At 36.7% G+C, this 23225-nt stretch overlaps 1 long non-coding RNA gene and 1 pseudogene across 2 annotated transcripts in view; one reads left to right on the forward strand and one right to left on the reverse strand.

The window, feature by feature from the left end:
- The window catches only part of LOC147870927 (uncharacterized), a 474306-nt gene that overhangs the window by 435729 nt on the left and 15352 nt on the right, over window positions 1–23225 (reverse strand). The window lies entirely within an intron of this gene.
- Window positions 1–23225, forward strand: part of LOC147870934 (ryanodine receptor-like) — a 70487-nt pseudogene that overhangs the window by 25174 nt on the left and 22088 nt on the right. Inside the window, exons 23-41 of the transcript XR_015533026.1 lie at window positions 86–319; window positions 5330–5430; window positions 6285–6448; window positions 7217–7315; window positions 7855–8008; window positions 8112–8240; window positions 8855–8945; window positions 9846–10028; window positions 10643–10823; window positions 12121–12335; window positions 12555–12709; window positions 13255–13379; window positions 14351–14551; window positions 16413–16691; window positions 17142–17362; window positions 18319–18409; window positions 19138–19278; window positions 20793–20962; window positions 23029–23198. The product of XR_015533026.1 is annotated as a ryanodine receptor-like (transcript). The remainder of the gene's footprint in view (window positions 1–85; window positions 320–5329; window positions 5431–6284; window positions 6449–7216; window positions 7316–7854; window positions 8009–8111; window positions 8241–8854; window positions 8946–9845; window positions 10029–10642; window positions 10824–12120; window positions 12336–12554; window positions 12710–13254; window positions 13380–14350; window positions 14552–16412; window positions 16692–17141; window positions 17363–18318; window positions 18410–19137; window positions 19279–20792; window positions 20963–23028; window positions 23199–23225) is intronic.

The following is a 23225-nucleotide window of genomic DNA, read 5'->3' on the forward strand; positions in this document are numbered from 1 at the left end:
TTTATTAGGGTTTTAATATCTGAAAACTTATAATTTGCACTCACAGGAATGCTATCTTTGGTTGACCATGCATTTGCTCATGAAGGTGGACGCAGTTTGTAAATTGTGGGCTGATGAATGCAGTAGTGCAGGTCACACTTGCTCCTGGTGCAGCCCACCAATGGATGTACGGTCAACTGGATAGAGGTGTTGGATTGAGATCAATTGAAGTGTCAGAAATATTTATTGAAAGTTGTCAACACAGTTGCGAAGGTCATGCTACACATGAGAATAACATGGTATTACAAGTTACTGCCATGGTCAGCATCAAAGTGCAAGTGTAGATTGGGAATAAAATGCTGAAAACAGTTAAAGTAAGTCCTTTAAGAGCATTTAATAAAAGCAACAGTGAGACATGGCTCCAACCCAAAGTTGAATTTTACTTTGTATTTACAAATGCGTCGCATGTTTTGTGGATAGCATAACCAGGTTTCTTCCATGCAGAGAAACATACAAGCAGACTCTTACATGATATCCAGCCTGCCTTATGTAATTTTTATACTGCTGAAGGAAGATGATGTCCCGCGTCGTAGCCGCGCAGTCCGAGGCATCATGCTTCGGACTGGTGATACAGAACGCGTGCTGGTTCGAGTCTCGGGGGAGAAGAAATTTTCTCGTGAGCTTTCGGCCAGCGTATGGGACCGGTGCCAACCCAGCATCCTGAGGAAATTGGGGAGCTACAATGAGTAGCGTACTCCAGTCAGGAAAGCTAGCAATGGCTGGGGGTTCGTCGTGCTGACCACACGTCACCCTATATCTGGTCGGATGATCGTTCACCTCTGCTTAGGCATGTGGACGTGAGGCCAGCAGTCAAGTTAGTCGGCTTTGGCTCTCTGGAGCTGTTACTCCACGGATTATTATTATTATTATGAAGGAAGAAGATGAACATATTTTGTTGTTCTGTCAGCAATGATTAACACAGCAAAATATTTACTTGGCAGAGCGAGTTTCACTGTCTTTGGATCTCTGTGACCAGTCCAGGAAACAAGTGTAATCAAGGCTCTTTCATCAATATTTTCTCCGCAGATGCGTTCATAAAATTGTTGCAAATGACTTTTTGTCATTTAATAGCTTGCGCTGGCTTTGATAAAAATATTTTTAAGCTGGATTCATGGGTCATATGATCAGTGTTTTTCTCTGGATGATCTCTTCTAAACTTTCATGTTCTTGGAAGTAAATATATACTTTCTGGTGCAGTTTTTCTGCTATAGATGTAGCCATGTCAATGGCATATGGATGCATTAAACTGGTGGACGTGTGGGCAGTCCTCGATTTACTTGCATAGTTAAAGTTCCCTATTTTTGAATCAGCTTTGGCACCTTCTCATGATACACATATATTACTTCCATCGCATGGTCTGTAGAAGGCGTGACTGTGCCCTGGCAGGGAAAAGGCTGTCACCACTGCACTCAGCAACCCACAATTTGTCAAATGCACACGCTTTTGTGTGAAAGTACATGGTTGACTGAAGATACTGCCCTCGTCAGTAAAGGAGTAAAAAAAGCATATAGTGCTATACTAGAGATTATGTGATCTGCTCATTTTTGTAGAGTTGAATTAATTAGCTATTCTAGACACATTAATTTCTATCTGTTTTGAAGGTAGTTAACTGTAGAAAGTACGCAGCTGAATAACACCATTACGTAGAGCATCTGCAAAATATTAATTTCTGGATCACAATCCCATTTAAGAAGTAGTGATATGAAGGCACTGGTTTGATGTTAAAATTTGAGCTATTATACTATTGTGTTATAATATGAGACCCTCCTAAATATAAAACATAAAAATGTATCTGTTTTACAAAACTTTACACTTGACTTCCATTTTTTAGAATTTTTATTTAAAAGAAAAACCAAAGTGTCTGCTTTGTTAGTATTTACTTGGATTTAGCGACACTTGTTTATAGCACACACTTAAAATTAAAAATTTATTTGCCTATATCACCACCTCTTTAACTGGTTCTCATGCATGAATTATGCAGCTATTGACCACTAAATCCAGACTGGTTTAGGGAGAATCTGAGTTATTATTATTATTAAGTGTTCTGTCTTACGACAGGTCCATTGCTCTGCCCAAAAAGAGCTCTCCAGTTTTCCCTATTCTCAGCTTCTCGTTTTAACTCCTGGAACGTCATCTTCTTTCCTTGTTTAAGGTCGTCGGTTAGCTGTATCAATCTTCTTCCCAGTCCTCGCTTTCCTTCAACCTGGCCTTCGATGATATCACTCAGTAACCCATTCCTTCTCATAATATGTCCCAGCCAGTTAGCTTTCCTTCGTGTAATCGCCTGCAGAATGTTTCTTTGCTCGTTGACTCTCCTCAATACTTCTTCGTTGGTCACTCGATCCGTCCACCTGATCTTCTCTATTCTTCTCCAACACCACATTTCGAAACTCTCCAGGTATTTCTGTTCCTTCTTCCTGAGTGTCCAAGTCTCTGCTCCATACAGCGCGACACTCCATACGTAACACTTCACTAGTTTCTTCTTCATCTCCAAGCCCAACTTGCTAGTGAGAAGTATCCTCTTCTTGACGAAAGCTGCCTTGGCCATGGCTATCCTTGCTTTTACTTCCTTGGTGCATAGGGCGTCCGTCGTGACTATGCTTCCCAAGTACTTGAAATGCTCCACATTCTCCAGCGGTTGGTTTCCAATTACAACGTTCAATGGTTCTGCTCTCGGTACAACTTGTTAATTGCATTTTTTCTGAGAAGAGGTAAAAATTGTCTTATAATTACTTGTATATTCTTGAAGCAAGTATCCATGCAGCCAGCAGTCTACTGTTCTGAAGTATATTCAAATGAAGGTGTCTCTGAAAATGTAGAATTTCCTTACCCACTGTTTCATCGCAAATAAAGTGGATGGTATATGTAATGCATGTGCACATATATGCAGTACATATACACAAAATAATGTGTATGAATAACATGGACAGTCCATGACAATTCCAGGCTGAAGCTTATTTAGCAGTTGTAGTTCTCGTGTGAGTTTTTATTTAGTGCGGATACTCGTTGTAAGTAGTCTCATGGATGGGACATGGACTAGGACAGCTTGGTCGTAGGACAAAAATACTGATCAGAAATATAAATTGATGTAAAATATATAATAAAATTCAGGTCAATACACAAAACTTGATTTAGATGTTAAAATTTAAATGTTAAAATTTAAAATTTAAATTTGCGCCATTCATCACTAAGGATGTTACATTAGAGCGCTTTCATTCAACATCCTTATAGTGATGAATGGCGCAAATTTAAATTTTAAATTTTAACATCTAAATCAAGTTTTGTGTATTGACCTGAATTTTATTATATATTTTAATCAAAAAACACAAACATGACGCATGTAAACCTTAAACTTGATGTATTTACTCTGATTTGTGACTGTAAGGAAAGTTAATGAAAAGTATCTTGTGGCATCTGTCAATCGTGAAACATCTTGTCAAGTAAAAAATAATTGGTTTGAGTACTTTTTATATATCTTGTATAAATTGTCGTATTATGTAATTTAGTCACAACAGACAAAATGTATATTTACATGATTTTGATAGGTTCTGTTTATGTGGTTTATCGGTACAGAATGGGATGCAGCATGCCAAGGGAAGTGTTTATTACTACATTAAATTTTCAGTATAATGTACTCCACTGTAACAAAATATCAGTATAATGAAAATATTGGTCATTCCCTACGCAAGATGAACAATTATTTTTCCATTTGCGGATATTGTTACAAATACATGATGTGCCACTCATTTGAACAAAACTCATTGACCTTTGTGTATTAAAATGTGATGTTATTAATTTATTTATTGCATTTCACTACAACAGAACTTTATTATTATGAATATAGTAAATTAATCCAACAAGATTATAGTAGGGTTTTCCTCACCAATCACTCAGATTTTAGAATGCGAAGGATACTAACATCTGTTACTTACAATTCAGTATTATAATACAAAACATTAAGTACATATCTGTGTAAGCGTATTCAACGCTACTGCTGTTTGTTTTTGTGTGTGTCAAATCTTTTGAAAGTACTGTGTTTTCAGTAGAAGCTTTCCTTTTTATGATTTTTATAAAAAGTAAAAAATACATTTGAAAATTAATCAATATCTATTCAACGTTTATCTCGTCTACAGTCTCCGTTGTAGGTAAAATGCATCGGTCCACAAGTGATGCAGACTTAAATCGATATAATGGTGTACAGGGAATGGTTAATAACCAGGATTCACTAAAAGACGACGAGTCTTAAAAATTTTGTGTTCATGTGTTTGACCTAATTTGATTGTATATTCATAAGTTACTGTAGTATATGTTAATTAAATTTTGAGTTTTAGGTAATCATCTGAAGTAATGATTTTGTCTTTCAGGGAGGTTTGTAAAAATGAATATATCGTTCCGTTGGGTCCAGAGTTAAAGGAATTATATGAAGATCCTGCAATGGACCATAGTCTGCGCTGCCTAAAAACAGAATCAGTAAGACCACAGATGAATATGACAGACGTACATTTTTAAATTATTGTAAGAAGAATAGAAAATATTATTAGAATTCTGTTTTGCTAATAAAATGTTGTTAAACTTGTTGTACTCTGTGAAAAAGGAGAAAATATGTACACACACGTGCACGTAAAAACTTTATAATGCTGAATCAGGATTACATTTTTTTTGATATTGGGAACCTGTAGGCTACCTTCCTGATTCAAATTTATTGAAGTCTGTGATGTGATTGGTTCTTATTCTTGCAGTTACAGTTCAATCCTGTTTGGATTAAAGCAACAAATTGGATTAAATATTTCTTAAACTGCATGTTTGAATACAAGTACAGTGATCCCTTGGTTCCACAGGGTCCCATTTTTATATTAATGATAAAAAATTTAATAAATGATATGTTTGTATCATATGGCCAGTCAGATTGCTTCTAAGTCGAATATTTACGTATTCAATAAATTCAATTAAAGATAAAGATTTCCGTCTTCTGGGTTGTTGCGCCGTGTAGTCTGGTCGATGTTAACCAACGTTTCGGAGGTCAGACTGCCTCCGTCATCAGGGCGATGAGTATGAAGATTGCCGTCTTCTGGGTTGTTGCACTACATAGTCTGGTCGATGTTAACCAACGTTTCGGAGGTCATACTGCCTCCGTCATCAGGGCGATTAAAGATAGTTTTTGTGGGTCCAGTTACAAGAGACTACTGCGTATAAATTGTATAAACTTGGGCATTTGTGGAATGGTTTGGTTCGATTTATTCTTTATAAAGAGCTGTGCGTGTACTGATGAAAATGTTCGATGTTTTTTCAGGCCCTCGCTGAAATTGGTGGACCGTTCGTTCCTGGTTGAAGATGTTGTTAAGTCGCTGATCATGATTGATCCAGGGACTTGGGATGAATCATTTCAGAAAGGTAATTTTTGTACGTGTATAATAATTTGAGATAAAAGCTGGGAAGAGAGAGCATTTAAATATTAACCTTTCTTGGCCTTGCATTATGGCTTATGTGCATTCAAGCTGGCCACTAGCATACAACTAAACCATTAATGTTTTAGGTACGACATCTAAATTCCCGTGGTCTACGCACATGTATATAAAGTGATCCTTGTTACAAAATACAGTGTATTTATTGCATTTTTAAGCTTAGAATGTCAAATGAAAGCTCTGTTCTTGAGAATGAACCCATTTACCTGAACGTAAAGTTTTTGTAAAAATCTGTCTTTATATACGTAACTACTTTACATTTATTTTCAGTTTTGTAGTCATGTCGTACGACCCGACTGTTCTTGCCTCGACACAGGGTCTGTGAAGTTATTTCTAGACTGAGTTAGCTGTATGAATAACTTTTAATCTTTTCCTGTCAATTCACGATACAAAATTGCCCACATTTTCCATGATGATTTGATATCTGAAATGAACTCTTATCACATTGGAGGGAGTGAAATTAAATTTATTACTTCTTCTTACATTCAGAGTTTGTTGTCCTGCTGCTGACCATATGACTGCACCTTGACAATTTATTGGTAAAAATTGTCTACATGATAAGTAAGTCACTGCGAAGCATAACAGTAAACAGAATTACTGTGTCACGACTGTTTAATATGGTCTTAAATAAATAAAAGAAAACCTACTTCAGCGGTACACTAGGCCAGAATTTATCTGGATGGATTGCTTGTAAGAATTTTGACAAAATTTAATTGTCTGTATTTACCTGCCTGTCCCAAATTTCAGTAAAAAATATGCTCATATATAAACTGTGCCTTGCAGATGGTAAGGATGAGCATAAGAAGGGCTTGTTACAAATGAAGATGGCTGAAGGAGCTAAACTTCAGATGTGTTACTTGCTTCATCACCTTTGTGATATTCAGCTTCGGCACAGAGTGGAATCCACCATCGCCTTCAGTCACGATTTTATTAGTGATCTTCAGACTGTAAGTTCTACTTCTAGACAGTAATAGCCAGAAAACTATAATTTATTCTAATTACATGCCATAGTTTGCAGGTTCAAATTTCTATTTAAAGCAAGAAATTTGCAAGATTTGTCAAGTCTTTTATGAACCTAGGGTATAAATTACAAACTACTCCATTTTCTAAATAATTGTCTAAACTTTGTACACAAAATATTGTTATTAGTACTTGGAATTTAGAGTGAAAGAATGTTTCAAGTTTATATTGAAATTAAGTTTTAAAATTATCATAGAAACACTGACTTACATTACACACTAACTAAACTGAAGTAATTTATCTTTCCGACTGATTAAGTAACTGCTTACAAGTTATCAAGATTACTGAAACCGTGTAGTTTTTAAGGGGGCCTTTCGTGAAAATGTCACAGAACGTTAAATATATTTTTCAGTGGGAAGAAAAATACTGAAATAATTATTTCTTCATTACTAGTTTGTTCATTGTATAGTTTTTAATATTATCCTGTTGTCGTTAAGCTTTAGAATGGTATTGAAGTTTCGTAGTTAAACAGAATAAGATGCAACTTGTTTGACGTAAGTGAGTGAGCCTTCAAGAAATTCTTTAAGAGAATCAAATATTAGAATTATAATAAGAAACCTAACTGTCTATTTCATCATATAGCTCACTCTAAGAAGGGATGTTACTGTGGTTCTTACATAAGATTGGTCATAGCAAATCTTATGAGTAATGTGCTAGTTTCATGTTATTGTTTCCTATAATGTTTTTTATTATAGGATCAACTGAGAAGAAACGTTGAAATCAAGCAGTCTGACATGCCATCAGCTGTTGCAGCTAAGAAGACCAGAGAATTCAGATGCCCACCTCGAGAGCAAGTAAGTGCTTTCGTACTTTCAGTTTTTGCTGGATTTCTTTCTCTCTAACAATTCAGCATGAATTGTATAAAACAAGCTAGAACTGTTGGTCACTATGGATGCTGTTCGGAAGTTAAACAAATCTCGTCTTGCAGTATACTTTTTTTTTTCAGGACTCTGACATTATTCTGAAGGTTTGTTTTAATTCATGCCTTGTTTTAATTTTACATCCATTACTGATGGAAAGGTATGAACTTCAGTTGAATATACATAGCTGAAGTCTGTGAATTATAATTGCTACGTAAAACATTTATACGTGACGCTAAACAGCGTATAGGACATGTTTCAACATCTGAGCTCATATTAATAAATAAAATATATGATTACAATATAGTGCCATTCATCCACTCACACATATCCCTTTCAACCTTTGAAGGTTAATCATAAAACTGGAGAACATAACTTGTACAAAAATCATTGTTAAAAAGATTCTTCATTTGACAGAATTCTAAATTTGTGGAAAAATTGCAGAATAATTGTGTTTTATTGATATTTTGCAGATGAATGCAATTCTTGGCTTTAAGAACTTGGAGGGAGAAGAGAGGGAGAATTGCCCCTGTGGAGAAGAGCAAGGCCGAGCGTCTGGCTAAGTTCCACGACAGGCTTATGTCCTACGTTTCACTAAGTGCTCTGCAGGAGCCTGAAGAAACTGAGGTGAGGTGAAGATGGTGTATTGTTTTGCTGTAAGGGAAGTCCATATTGCTGTGATAAGCTGTCAAGAGTGGTCAACAGTTAAGAATTTTCATGTTTTCTTCAGGAACCCGCAGCAGATGTGGCGAAGTCTCACCCATTCAAGCGTTTATTTAATTTTATCAACGCTGTGAAAGAACTGGAAATAGAAGTAGAAGAATAGAAGTAGAAGAACCTTTAAAGAAATCACCAGAAGGTAAGCTGTTAGTCCTAAGTCTTATTACATAATCCCAGCAATGTGTTAGGGACAGTTTTACTGCTTATCATGAGCTGTGATTGTTTTGGTATTTATCATTATTTATTATCGTGTTTAGGTGTGTTTGCAACTTTGAGGAACACCTTCTAAAATCATTTCAGTCCATTTGCCCATATTCATGAAACAACTCAAGAACGGAATAAGTGAATTTTGATTAAATTTGATAATTTCCACATTATGTAGCATCTTGAGATTAAATTTTTCCATATCAAATATCCGCATGATGATAATTTGTAAAAGTGAAGTAGTCACTGTGATGTGTTGTGTGAACTAAAAAGAGGGGTTCGGTTATTACGAAGGATGGGAAGGTTCAAGAATACTGATATGTGAAAGGGATTGGAAATGAATACAAGTAAAAGAAGGAAAGAAGGTATGAAATGGATTAAAGAAAGTAAGAAAGAGAGATGGGAGAAAGGTTTGAAGAAGATACAAAAGGATAAAGGAGAAGAAGAGAGAGTGAGGGATTTGGATATGAAAGATTCCCCATTGAATTTAAATGGGCTTTTTACTAGTTTTATTATATCTTGTTTAACCATCTTATGTAACTGTTACAGAGGTTTTCAGAAAAATATTAATTAGTACAATTGTAAGGTGGGCTGAAGAGTCTCAGATTGAAACATCTAAGCTTGTACGAGAAATGTTCAGGTAAGTTGACAGTGATTGTTTCTTCAGACACTTTTCCTGTTGCCGGTTGCCTCGGTGACACAAACCCTCTTCCGCGCGTCCCTCTTGTTCATGAATATTTCATTTTCATTTCATTTGTTTCCTCTGTTTTATTGTCTTTCTTTATTCCAAGAATTGTTGGCTTATAATGCAATTATGCTTAGTAACTTGAAGTTCTGTGAAAAAATTTTAACCTACAAGTATAACTAGGCAATTTATGCTCTTGGTTCTGCAAATGTGTTCCATTGGAAAGTGTTTAAATTGAAGTCAAAAAATTCTATAAATATTTTTATTCCTTAGACCAGTCCTTTGGTTCCGTGAATCAAGTTATTGTCACGCGAAATAATGAGACTTATAATACTCTAGGTGAATATTCTACTTACTGACGCTGTCTTAATAGTCCATGGTTGATAACACTTAGTGTCAATTCATAATTCATAAACTGAGTGGATGTCCAAGCAAACTTCAAAAAATGATTTTAACCTATTCACGGTATTGCAGTATAGCAATGACATTGGCATAATGGCATCTGAATTGTACATAAGCTGAGACATACAGACAGTAGAGATTAATGTTGACGACAATGACTAAAGGTTTCTGATCCCCCCCCCCCAGAATCAGTTATGGTAACTGTCATATGTGGTGTTACATAACACTCATTCTCACTAAAGTTCTTATTATTTGCAAGATACGTAACATTGTACTTTCATGTACACATAGACATTTTTTGGAAAAAGTCTAAGCTATGAATTACTACTACTACTACTACTATGGCGTAACAGCCCAAAATCGAGCCCTAGCCTCCTCTAGAGGCTTCTCAACATATATAATTTTTTACAGATGTAAAAAATTATATATGTTAAGCATTGTTTAATATTTCAGCTTGTTGGTGCGACAGTATGACAGCATTGGTGAGCTCATTAGATCATTACAGAAGACATACATAATTAACAGTAAGACAAAGGATGATGTCGCTCAAATGTGGGTTGGTTTGAGTCAGATAAGATCTCTGTTGCCTGTGCAGATGTCGCAAGAGGAGGAGGGCCTGATGAGAGAACGACTATGGTAAGTTGGTTTCACCAGTAATTATGGTGATTATTCTTATTGTTGTTTATTTTTTCTCACGTAATTATACACAACTAGTGGACCTGGCAGTTTCCAAATAATTTCAAGGGTTAAAAAGAGATATGATTGATTTTGTACAAAAGTAATGTAGTGTAAACTGTATGGAATTAATATTTAGAAAACTAAAATTATATCTTTCACACTTGAGACTAAAAGTATAATTTTAATTACTATGTAAATGATGTTTCAATTTTCCATTTTGACTGTATAAAAGATTTTGGAGTTATGTTAGATAGTAAATTGTGTTTTTACTTTTATGTTGTCCCACACTGGGAGTAGAGATCATTGTCAGAACACATTTTTGCACAACAGTGACACTGGGTTACGTTAGTGCAATGATGACATAATGCCGTTATTTGAATGCGTGCAGCAATGACGCACTTGAGGTGGAGTGTAAAAATTATAATGAAAAGTTTATTATCTGTTATAAAAGATGCCACTGGGGGTCGTATGTTCTTTCCAGGCTACTATTTGAACATTCATAATACTGAATCCATTATTATGTTAACTGCTGTACATTGTTCTAAATGCACTTAATATATATTATTTTTTAGGAAACTGGTGAACAACTATATATTCTTCCAGCATCCTGACCTGATTAGAATCCTGCGTGTCCATGAAAATGTGATGGCAGTGATGATGAATACTCTTGGCAAACGAGCTCAGGCCCAGTCAGACACCCAGACACAAACTCAAGTCACGGAACAAGAAGGAGAATTGCCTCAAAAGGAGAAGGTTGAAATTCAGTACCACTTCTCAGTATTTGTTTAGCATGCAGAGGGAACGTATTTCATCCTTCTTTTAACCCTGTTATCAAGCTTCTCACGTCTGTCTACATATCCTATTATTCAGTGTGACCACTGCTGTTGTATACCACTGGAATCTGCACTGAACAGAACAAAGAGTGCTACCATGAAAACTTATGGGCCCGAATTTATAACTTGTGTTGGGCAAGGCCGTGGTCTAGGCAACACGGAGTTTTCCTCCGTGGCATCCCAACAATTACTCCATTCACACACAGAAGAAGGCAATGGCAAACCACTTCTGGATCATCTGCCAAGAACGTATATGAACAGGTCCCAGTCCGAGAAAAGGATCCTGTTCATATGGACCTGTCGTCACACAGAACACTAAATAATAATAAGATGAGGTGGTCTAGCGGTTAGAACGCTGGCCTTGTAATCCTGGGGTCTCGGGTTCGAATTTATAACTTGTGTTGGGCAAGGCCGTGGTCTAGGCAACACGGAGTTTTCCTCCATGGCATCCCAACAATTACTCCATTCACACACAGAAGAAGGCAATGGCAAACCACTTCTGGATCATCTGCGAAGAACGTATATGAACAGGTCCCAGTCCGAGAAAAGGATGGAAGGATCCTGTTCGTATGGACCTGTCGTCACACAGAACACTACAAATAAAAATAAAATAATATAACAATATGGCGGCCAACAGAATGTTTTGATTTGATGTTTTATTTCATCTAAATGTTTGAAGTTTGTATGATGACATGTAAACACATCTAAACGTTTCTTATGAAATACTAGTGTCTGCCTACTAGAACTGCATGGGTATGATGTTGTTCATTACACTGTTCCATGTCATGTTGAAAATACTGCATTTACTTTCATAATTGACTTATTTGTTCATATCTACTTATTACATGTAACAGTTGTTAAGACAATTGCATGTTTTCCCCATTTAATTATCAAAATGTCATACAAAAATGAATTATAACACTAATGGAATTGACGGTGGTCATCTTCTGGGTTGCTGAGTAATCATTGCCCTGATGATCGAGGCGGCACCACCTCTCAAACGTCAATGGACTTATGTCAGACTACATGGTGCAACAACCGATAAGACAGCCATCATCATGCTTGCTGCCATGAGAACCTCAAATCTCACTTAGTAATGGAATTGTAAAATATTTACTGGTCTTTTTTCTCTGTACAAATTAGTTAAGGACACTACTTTAATTTAATGTAAGTTTTATTTTATTTCTATCTTCGCATTTTTGTATTGTTCAAATCAGGACACCTCTCACGAGATGGTCGTAGCTTGTTGCCGATTCCTGTGCCACTTCTGCAGGACTTCTCGTCAGAACCAGAAGGCTATGTTTGACCATTTTGCATTTCTTCTGGAGAATAGTAACATTCTTCTCTCGCGACCATCTCTGCGTGGCAGTACGCCTCTGGATGTGGCTTATTCCTCACTCATGGAAAATACTAAATTGGCTCTTGCACTTAGGTCAGTACTCTTGATTAGCCTTCTGCCTTAATCTTAAGTTCGCTTTCATGATACAGATCGTGCCATGAAATATGGCAGATACAGATTAATGTATTGCTTAGTGGATGACTTAGATTGTTTGGATTCTATAGACAGCATACTGCGACAGTTATTTGAATATAATTATTTGAAAATTTGCCATTCATATGATTCTATGTGAAGCATATACTTGTTTTTCAGAGAACATTACTTGGAGAAAATTGCCATCTATCTTTCCCGTTGTGGTTTGCAATCCAACTCTGAGCTTGTTGAGAAAGGATATCCAGACTTGGGATGGGATCCAGTGGAAGGAGAGAGATATTTAGATTTCTTGAGATTCTGTGTCTGGGTCAATGGTAATTAAAATTCTTATATCTTTTCTGTATGAGAAACATATGAAGAGCCCTATTCATAGATAAAAAAAGTAAACTCTGATGACCTTAGTTAACATTATCTTCTCTTCCATTTGTATGCGAATTCGGTTTTTGGCTTCTCTTTACGTACAGATTTATTTAATTGCATACTGTGAACGCATTTATTGCAAATATTAAAAGAGCATGATTCTATTTAATTTTGATTAATTATACCAATGTATGATCTGAAGCTTTCACGGTGAGTTTGTTTAATGAATTCTTCTTAGACCCTAGAAGAATTTATTATAATTTATGGATGTTTTCTACAGTTTCATTTCATAAAACTTCTTTATTACATATGACCAAATTAATATGAACAGACGTTCAAAATATGTTGTTAAGAATAATTTTTCCTGCATCCAGCTATTACAATGTGGAATCCTGTAGATGTGCTAGCTGTACATAAAATAACTTACTGTAATATTCAATCATTCACAAACCCACAATACAAAGGTCAAAATTATATGAATAATGTATTTTATTTGTAGGTGAGAGTGTAGAAGAAAATGCTAACCTTGTGATCCGTCTTCTTATACGTCGCCCAGAGTGCTTAGGTCCGGCACTAAGAGGAGAAGGAGAAGGCTTGCTGAGAGCTGTCATGGAAGCAAATAAGGTTTGCTCATAAGTTCATCATATCAAGCACATATACAGCAGTCAGTGTTAATGCATTAACTAGTAATATAGCTCTTTAAATCTGTTGTATTCTGGTGATACTTGACATTTGATTCAAATTACTTTATATACTGTTATAGTGTTACATGCAGCCACGGACATGATCTACTGCAGGTGTTCTCTACGTCTTGGTGCTTGTGGCATACTTGGGATATATTTTTTTTAGGGGCACAATTTATAATAATTCTTTTCTTCAACAGAAATTGTTTTTAACAAAGGGCAGTACCCTCAACCCAACCTGTGTAAGAACTGAAGCTACAGTCTGAAATTTATTGTGGGGGTAGGAAGTGACAGGAAAAAATTTTGAGTAACTTTGGTGTTTGTTGGTGGGTGTTCTAGCTGTTATTGTTCAAAGATGTAGAAATTTTCACAGTAGTTCTAGTCTCCCTCTCATTATGTTCCCAGAACCTGCTATAGCTATCAATCTTTTGATGTTGAAGGCTTATGAACATCATAAATGGGATGATATGATTTAATAGATTACAGCAGAGAGTAATGATCAGGTTTCAAAGTGAAGAAAAGAAAAGAAAAAGAGGGAGCAGAACGCTTACTTGAAAATCTGTAGTTCATTGAAAATTTGTATCATAGAGAGCACAAATGTTCTGTGCAGGGCTGTTTGTTGTAAGACCAGTATTCCAAGATGCTAATTATGAAATTATACAATTATCACATTTTGGATGTTACAAACCAGAATTTACACAGTTTTTAAACATGAATATCCAGGAGTTAATAGGACCTATTAAATATAATGACGACTGTTTTGTGCGTGTGTACATGCTTGAAATATCACTCCCCTTGAGTGAATCAATATGTTTACATTGAGAATGTTTATGAAAGAGAAGTATCAGATTTGTTTTATATTTTGTTGGTATTGTGGTTCTTTTGGTAATCGGCGAGTTTCTGTCATTCCAGATGTCAGAGCGCATTGCTGATAGGAGGAAGCTGATGGATGAAGCAGAAGGAACGATGTCCATATTACAGTTTGAACATCCACTGCCTGAGAGCGATGAAGATGAAGACTACATTGACACTGGATCTGCCATTCTGAACTTCTACTGTACTTTGGTGGATTTGCTGGGGCGCTGTGCTCCAGATGTTTCTGTTATTGCGCAGGTTATTTAACAAAATTTATGCTCTTTTTATAAAATACATTAAATGCTCATTTCATGGTGTCCTGTTACAGAAAATCCAGTGTTTCTGCCTTTGTTGTAAGCATCCGTGAAACTCCTGTGCTTTCAGCTACACAATTTTTCTCTTAACAGAGTAATGTTAAACCTGTGACTTACCAGGTGGCTGATAGCACGTAACACATTATTTTTAAATTATGCATCTTATATTTTTAAAAATGGAAAACGATTCAACAGATTGTATTATGCCTTCATTAAGGAGAAATTTTTACAGACTAGTAGTGTCACCTTACAGCCAATCTGGAAATTTTTTTAATCACACGTTATAAACTGTAAGACCAGACACTCTTGTTTTGAATGTTTTACGTTGATACCTATGAGGATAGGAGATTAAAATGTCTGTCTGACAAAGCAGTATTCCATGCCTGGGACTGCAAATAGGCATAACTGTTAAATTTTTTGTCTAGTCCATTTAACATATACATACAACACGTAAAAATTATTTGTGAGATATATATATGTAGTGAGCACTCACACGCACCAAAATGCTAATTTTTCTTCACATGTAACATGAAACTGCATTTTGTATTAGAACAGACTAGAAAGCTTTGCATCTACAAAGCTTGTGGGACAGGTTAACATATCATTCAGTAAGATGGTGTACCCTCATGTTTTGGTAACGTGCTCTGTAGCAAATACTGAATGCCAAGATACTAAATACCTGATTGTGAGAAGAGGAGGACCAATTTCTTGACTTCTCATTTCTTCTTCTTCTATGTCTCTCCGGTCCGTATTCGGTCCGTGGCCTCCTCAATTCTCCTCTTCCATTCGGTCCTCTGTTAGGTCCGTCTGTCCGAGGCTTTGATCAAGGTTTCGAAACATCTTCATTTTTACGGCGCAAGGTTGTTAGCCTTGCGACCAACCCTCAACCTGGAGGATCAGGGTACCTGTCTTAGTCTGACCTCTCCCCCTCGACCAATCTGGCTAGGGAGGCCCTACCAGTAGCTCTTGGGGTCATTGAGGTACTCAAGCCCCACCACCACGAGAAGGTGCAGGTACCATTAAGTGGGGTGACTTCTCATTTACCTGATCTCAATCCATTAGGTTTCTTACTTTGAGATTGTGTACGGGATAAATGTTCTTCTCAAAACAATGTCTTTACAACAATTAAGAGGAAGAATAACAGAAGCTACAGTTACTATGCCAAAAGTAACTAACTGGCAGAAGTCAGCTCTTAGTTCAACATGGAATGAGTGTAACAAATACAGTGACATCTGTAAAAAAACATGCCGTGACTTATTTACATTGTCGCAGTTGGTACCTCGTGTCACGCGCATTTTGCGGTATGAGAAGTGACGGATGCAAAGAAATAGAAACACCAATTACTTCGGTCTTAGAGTTAAAATGTGAAACCTTTGAAACAAACAAAATAAAGCTATAAGACAATTTTTTATATCTTATATATAATTTTGCTCAGAAACTGATAGTAATTGCTGAGTGATTACAGGATGTTGAAAGTTTTGTTTTGTTTCAGAGATATTGCTGTTTTTTATTAATAATGAAAATCAAAATGCAATAGGACATACGTTGTTTTCTTCATTTATGACGCATCTCTTCAGTCTTGGTCATGTTAGCCTTCCTTATCCCTTCCTGTCTGTCAGGTTGAAGAAATCTATTTCTGGAGTATCAGGATCAATGAGCGAAATTCCACTGCTTGCAGTGATAAGATGACAGTGAAAATTATGCCTAACAGACACGACTTACAATTTAATATAGACAGTAGATGTTTTGGTGTGATAAAAAGGTGTGTATGTTGCTTAATCAGGTCTTTGCTTGTTAATGCCCAGGGCAAAAATGAGTCTCTTCGAGCAAGAGCCATTCTGCGGTCGCTGGTGCCTCTGGAAGACCTACAGGGGGTGCTGAGTCTGAGGTTCACCCTTACAAATCCTGCAGCAGGAGAGGAACGGCCTAAGAGTGATATGCCATCTGGTCTCATTCCTGGCAATAAACAAAGCATAGTACTCTTCCTGGAGAGAGTTTATGGTATTGAGACCCAAGAACTGTTCTACAAACTCCTGGAAGATGCGTTCCTTCCTGATCTCCGTGCGGCGACTATGTTGGACAGAGTAAGCTGTTTGCTGTACAGTTAATTAATACATTTTATTTTTGAAATCACAAATGATGGCATTTTTATTTGTTAATAAAGTTGTAAGTATTATAATTTTAGAAATGATTATGGAAAATTTTGTTCCCATAGCTCTTTCAATACTAAAATCTTAAAACCATTATTTGTAATTAATAAGTTTGTCATATATATTCCTGTTCTCTGTACTAAAAAGCGCCAATTCTCATATCGTCTAACATCAACACTGATCCTTGTCCTTGAAAAACAGAAACATATAATTGGAATTATGGGTGCGGAAACAGTAGCATTTCTTATGAAGTATATTATGATAATTCTGTAATGAAAAGAATATTTGTAATTATGGCTGAGTTGCTGTTACAGTATACACCTTAACTGATTTCAGAGATTTTCAGCTGTTAAACCATATTCATTAAGTCCTGCTTGATTTCAGAATGATGGCTATGAATCTGACATGGCACTGGCAATGAATCGTTACATTGGTAATTCCATCTTGCCACTCCTTATCAAACACTCCTCGTTCTACAATGAAGCTGATGATTATGCGAATTTGCTGCATGCCACTCTGCATACAGTGTACAGACTGTCCAAAAACAGAATGCTTACCAAGGGCCAGAGAGAAGCCGTGTCAGACTTCCTTGTGGCTCTTACCAGGTAAGTATCATAATTAAGTACGCTTATGACAGTCAGATTTAATTAAAATTGGGTGAAGTGGAAATTTACAAGAATGATGCACGGCATGTTTCTGTTGCCTCGCTTTGTTGGTTGAGCCTTTCTTATGCAACCTACTTGTAACACAGCAAGAGCATACAGAGAAAGACGCTGTCAATGCTGGAGAGAATTTAATTTTGTATAAGGGCAACCTGTTCACAGGCAAATATGTTTTAGAGGTGTTCTAGTAGTTAGCACTGGCATGGTATTTAAATAGTCCTGGGTTCATTCCCAACCACTGTCACTAAGAATTAAAAAAGTTATTGAAGATCTGTCTGCATAATCAGCTGAAGGTGGGAGTAGAGCCCAACTACTGAAAAAATCACGTGTATTGAGTGTACCTCAGGCATGACCAATGTCTAACACAGTATTCCTTTAGTATTTTAGTGGTATTAAACGTTCATTTCAAAGATATTTGGTGTACCATTTCCAAAGTTTTAGGAAGATTTTAATTTTAATGTTATTGTACAAAATATGAAATGAACAAACTTGTGATTTTGGATTTTGCTTAGTGGCTGATACAGTGTTGATGTTGATAGCAAGGCAAATAACTCGTGCAGTCATACATATGAATGAACAGATTTTTTGAAATGGGAAGCACAATGTTACAAAGATGGTGCGGCGATGACAATTTGTCTTGACGCTGGCCAACAGCAAATACATTCTCAGTGTCACTGATAAAGAGGATTCTAGCTGCAAGTATGCTCTTGGGTTACCAGGTTCAAAGGTCGATAGGTATGGAACCTGAATTTTATACTGCTGTAGAAATGTCAGTCGTGGATTAACATTTGTTGCTGGAAGTATGCTGAAATTTTTAAACACTGTTTTCTTTATCAGACAGTGAACACTCCATTTCGTGTTTAAAACACCTATTTCTTACGATATAATTTCTGTTACAGCCAAATGCAACCAAGCATGTTACTAAAGTTACTGAGGAAGCTTACCATTGACGTTTCCAAGCTGTCAGAGTACACCACTGTAGCCCTCAGAGTATGTATACATAGTGTGAAATGTTTTTTCTTCATCATCATATTTTGGGGAAGAACTTGTTAGTTATATGCAGATTCTTGACCATTTATGTTACTACAACATAAGAATTCCAGAGTGTAAATTCACGAAAAATTTATTTTTGAAGAGAAATCTTTTTTTATGTAAACTGAAGTAAAGTCAAGTATAATGAAATAAAATAAAATAGAATATACATTATTTTAATACAACCACCAAAACTAGTCTTTGTTGTCTTTCATTGTTATAATGAATATACAGTGGAAATGGATTTGGATATCAAGGTAATAAGTAATTTCTGCAACATATTTAAACAATTTTCTTCAAAATTTATAAATTATATTTATCACAGTTTATTTATTTATTTATTTAGTGTTCTGTCTGACGACAGGTCCATATGAACAGGATCCTTCCATCCTTTTCTCGGACTGGGACCTGTTCATATACGTTCTTGGCAGACGATCCAGAAGTGGTTTGCCATTGCCTTCTTCTGTGTGTGAATGGAGTAATTGTTGGGATGCCACGGACGAAAACTCCGTGTTGCCTAGACCACGGCCTTGCCCAACACAAGTTATAAATTCGAACCCGAGACCCCAGGATTACAAGGCCAGCGTTCTAACCGCTAGACCACCGTGGCGGTCTTATCACAGTATTAAACAAAACTTAGACTCTTAGTTATTTCTTATCATTTTCAACTAACTTGTGTTTTCCAGTTACTGATGCTGCATTATGACCGATGTGCCAAGTATTACGGTTCTACTTCAGGGCAAGGGATGTACGGCGCATCCAGTGATGAAGAGAAGAGGTTGACCATGATGCTGTTCAGCAACATCTTTGATTCTCTGTCCAAAATGGTAATTTATAGTTTCAAAATTTATCATCTGTCCATCATACTGTTCAGTGGATTCCAGTAGGATGTGTGTGTCACCCTACAGAGGCCTTTACTTGGAGCCACTTTATAAAAGTTATTTTATTCACAGTCTTGTGCGTTATTCCTTCATGTTTTATGGCTGTTTTTTGTTTTGTAGTTATCAACCCTATACACTGAGAAGTTGTATCAGGCATTCAAAATCTTGTCAGTGGTATGTGAATGTAAGCCACAAAGAATATTAAAAGATGCCAGAACAAATAATAATCCACTCATGTGTTTGTAGTTTACCATTGGTTGGTGAGTTTGAGGTGGGTTAAACCAGAACATTATAATTCTTTAATGTAGAGTCTAACCTATATTATGCATTTGTAGTTTGCTGCATGTAAAGTTTACATGACGAGATGAGGCAGTGGGTGAATTTGAGGGGTGGGAGTGGTCGTAGATGAGAATGCTATTGGCAATTTTGAATACAGGAACTGACCTATGTGATATGTTTGTAGTTTACCATATCTAGTGTCTGTAATCCGCTTGGTGGTGAGGGAATGAGGTGATCAGTATATTTTGAGGGTAGTAGACCCATAATCTGATATACGAGGCGCGTCCACAAAGTAAGTTTCCCACTCGTCCCACAGCTAGCAAACCTTATATTGCTCGAAGCGACTGTGCGTACGTGATAGAGCAATGACGTAGCATGGCGCATGCACTAACGGCACTTCCCGCGTTCTCACAGTAGCATCGTTGCAGCTGTTGAAGATGGAGGTTCTTATTCCAGCTCCCGCCGACTGTGAAGTGCGGTCAGTGATAACGCTAGGCCGCACACGGCTCGACGGACAGCAAGTCTCCTGCAGGAGTTCAGCTGGGAGGTGTTTAATCATCCACCCTACAGCCCGGACCTCGCTCCCAGTGATTTCCATCTTTTCCTACACCTCAAGAAATTCCTGTCTGGTCAGTGTCAGCGTTTTGAGAATGACAGAGAGGCGGAGATGGTTGTCACACAGTGGTTCCAATCCCAGGCAGCAGACTTCTACGACACAGGTATTCAAAAGTTGGTCCCACGGTATGACAAATGTCTCAATTCCGGTGGCGAATATGTTGAAAAATAGCTGGACACTTGCTGTATCTGTTGCAATAAATGTTTACATGAAATTGTGTTTTGTTTCTGTAAACGGCCCCAGGGAAACTTACTTTGTGGACGAGCCTCGTATGTGTTCCAGTTATGCTAGTGGGAAGTAGCATAACACTGCATTTCTCTCAACAAAACACAGTTTTCTTCTTCCCATATTCGAGCAAATTTTGAGGAATAGAATAGCTACTGGTTGGGAGCTAATTCAGAAGGCCAACTGTGATGAGTTGAGCTCATCTGACATTAAAAGGGAGCTTTTAGTCTAGACTGCATCCACTAGTATTTATTAGTATTTGTTTGACAGTATTTACATGCTGTAAAGATGTTACTCAGCTGTATCAGTGGCAAATAGACAAAGTGTTTGTTTATCTTAGGATTATGATCCAGAGCTGTTTGGAAAAGCGCTTCCATGCTTGACTGCCATTGGTTGTGCCTTACCACCAGACTATTCTCTTTCCAAAAATTATGATGATGAATGGTACAGCTCAAAGACAGGGACAGATCCTGATGGTCCGTACAACCCACAGCCCGTAAATACCAGCAGGTATCTATTGTTTTTGCAAGTTTCTGTTCCACAGTAACAACCGCAAAAGTTACATGTTTGGACACCATTGTAAATTATTAGACATAATTTTTTAACCTTAATTTTATACATTTCTACGACCCATTACATTCTTTCAACACATGCAAGGGCAATGTGACAAATAGTTCTGTATCTTGGGGATTTCGGAAGACGAGCTACCGAATGCCATAAATAAGTGAAAATCTTATAAAACATTACTATAGAGAGAGTAAATAAAAAAGAATGTGATTGGTAAGGCTTGTAGCTTGCATTATGTCAATACCATATGCTTACAACATTTTTGTTGAAAATCTAAAATTCATAGACCACTTAGGAGACCTAGGGAAAGGTAGGAAGATTTTTTGAAAATAAATCTTCAAGAAACAGGGTTTCAGGACATGGACTGGATCCATCTGGCTCAGGAGAGGGTTCAGTGGCAGACTGTTGACTGGTATGAACATGGTAATGAACCTTAAGGCTCCATAGAAGGTGTGGAAGTGGAACGAAGTAAGTTATGTTTCCAACATCTTTGTTTCCTCAAGTGGTCAATGTATAAAAAAGTAACTTTTTTTATTAAAGTTGCATACTTGGCCAAAAAGTAAATATAAACAAAACTATGGTCAGAAAATCTCAGAGACCAAGTAACATATGAGACAACAATATTAAAACTGATCTTAAGGTAATCGGCTGTGATGTTGCAAAATATTGTGACGAGAATTTTCCACGTAATACGAGTGCCGCAAGGTCTCCTTCTCTCTCTGTCCACAACACATCTTGAGTGACATTCTGCCAGCTGGCAGAGAAATGCGTTTGCTTAGGTCTAGGCTTCTGTACCCCCTTCTGCTTTCTCGAAATTTGTAGTAAGGCCATTTGCAGAGTAGGGAGAAGTAAGTAGACCGTGCGAGTAACACCGTCTAATTCTGAGAAACATTTCGAGTTGATGAAAAGTTATCTTGCGGTGGCATGAGCAGAGTAATATTTGTTAAGTTAGTGCCAAATAAGATCATGAACATTTAGTGTAATGTCTTGAATCAGTGGTTCTTAGCCAGTACAGACGACAGCCATACAAGCTGCAGTGTAACTAGTAGTGGCACAGTGCCATGTTTCACCCGTTAATAGCCATGTGCGACGCAGAGGTAGACTGGATGACAAGAAGGGAAAATGAACAGAAGGACAAATATTTCCAGTGGTTCTGTTTTAGTATTTTCTGGTGCAGAAAACAAGAATAATTGATTGTGATTATAATCAGTGGTTTCATCACAGTGTGTTCATGATCAGATGGCTTGGGCAGGAACCACAGATTTAGATACTGTTATTAGTTTAAATAGTATTAAAAATATATTAAAATTGGCCGTCAATCACAATATAAGATAATTAAAAGATTAAAATATCATTTTACGTTCCGTATCGAGTACTCGATTTACATGTGGAACATTTACGACATGTTTCGGCTATATATAGCCATCATCAGGTGTTATGTTATAAACTTTTTAACTGAATTACTGATTTTTACTGATTTTTAGTTTTCATTTTTCTTATGATGTTCACGTCCTTCATATTGTATCTTCATCCGTTGTTGTGTCACATGTCACTAATATGATTGTATTTCGTAGTGATGCCAATGTTGTGTATACTGGACCAAGAAGTAATATCGTAGCAGTATTAGGAGAGATTGGAGTTATACTGTATCGGATCGTGGCTGGTTACCGACTCTGATGATGGCTATATATAGCCGAAACATGTCGTAAATGTTCCACATGTAAATCGAGTACTCGATACGGAACGTAAAAATGATATTTTAATCTTTTAATTATCTTATATTGTGATTGATGGCCAATTTTAATATATTTTTAATACTATTTAAATAAATCACAATATGACGCACATGCAATACCTTATATGTTATTAGTTTATATGACTTTTTCTTATAATCAGTTTGATTCTCTCTTATAATACATTACAGAAAACTGAGAATATGATTATTTTATATGCATTCTCACAATTTGATGGCATAGATTGAATTCTCTCATGTTATAACTTTGTTTCAGTGTGGTTTTGAACAACGATCTCAACAATATTGTCCAACAGTTCTCAGAACATTATCATGATTCATGGGGCAGTAAGAAATTGGATAATGGTTGGGTATAATGGAGAACAGTGGTCTGATGCTTATAAAGCTCACCCTCGCTTGGAACCATACAGCATGCTGAATGACTATGTAAGTAAAACTGTAATGGACGCTTCG

This window comes from Zootermopsis nevadensis, unplaced genomic scaffold, assembly GCF_977971745.1.
Source record: "Zootermopsis nevadensis isolate Lab colony 2312 unplaced genomic scaffold, Znev_1.0 Znev_ptg000083l, whole genome shotgun sequence".
NCBI classification, from domain to species: domain Eukaryota; kingdom Metazoa; phylum Arthropoda; class Insecta; order Blattodea; family Termopsidae; genus Zootermopsis; species Zootermopsis nevadensis.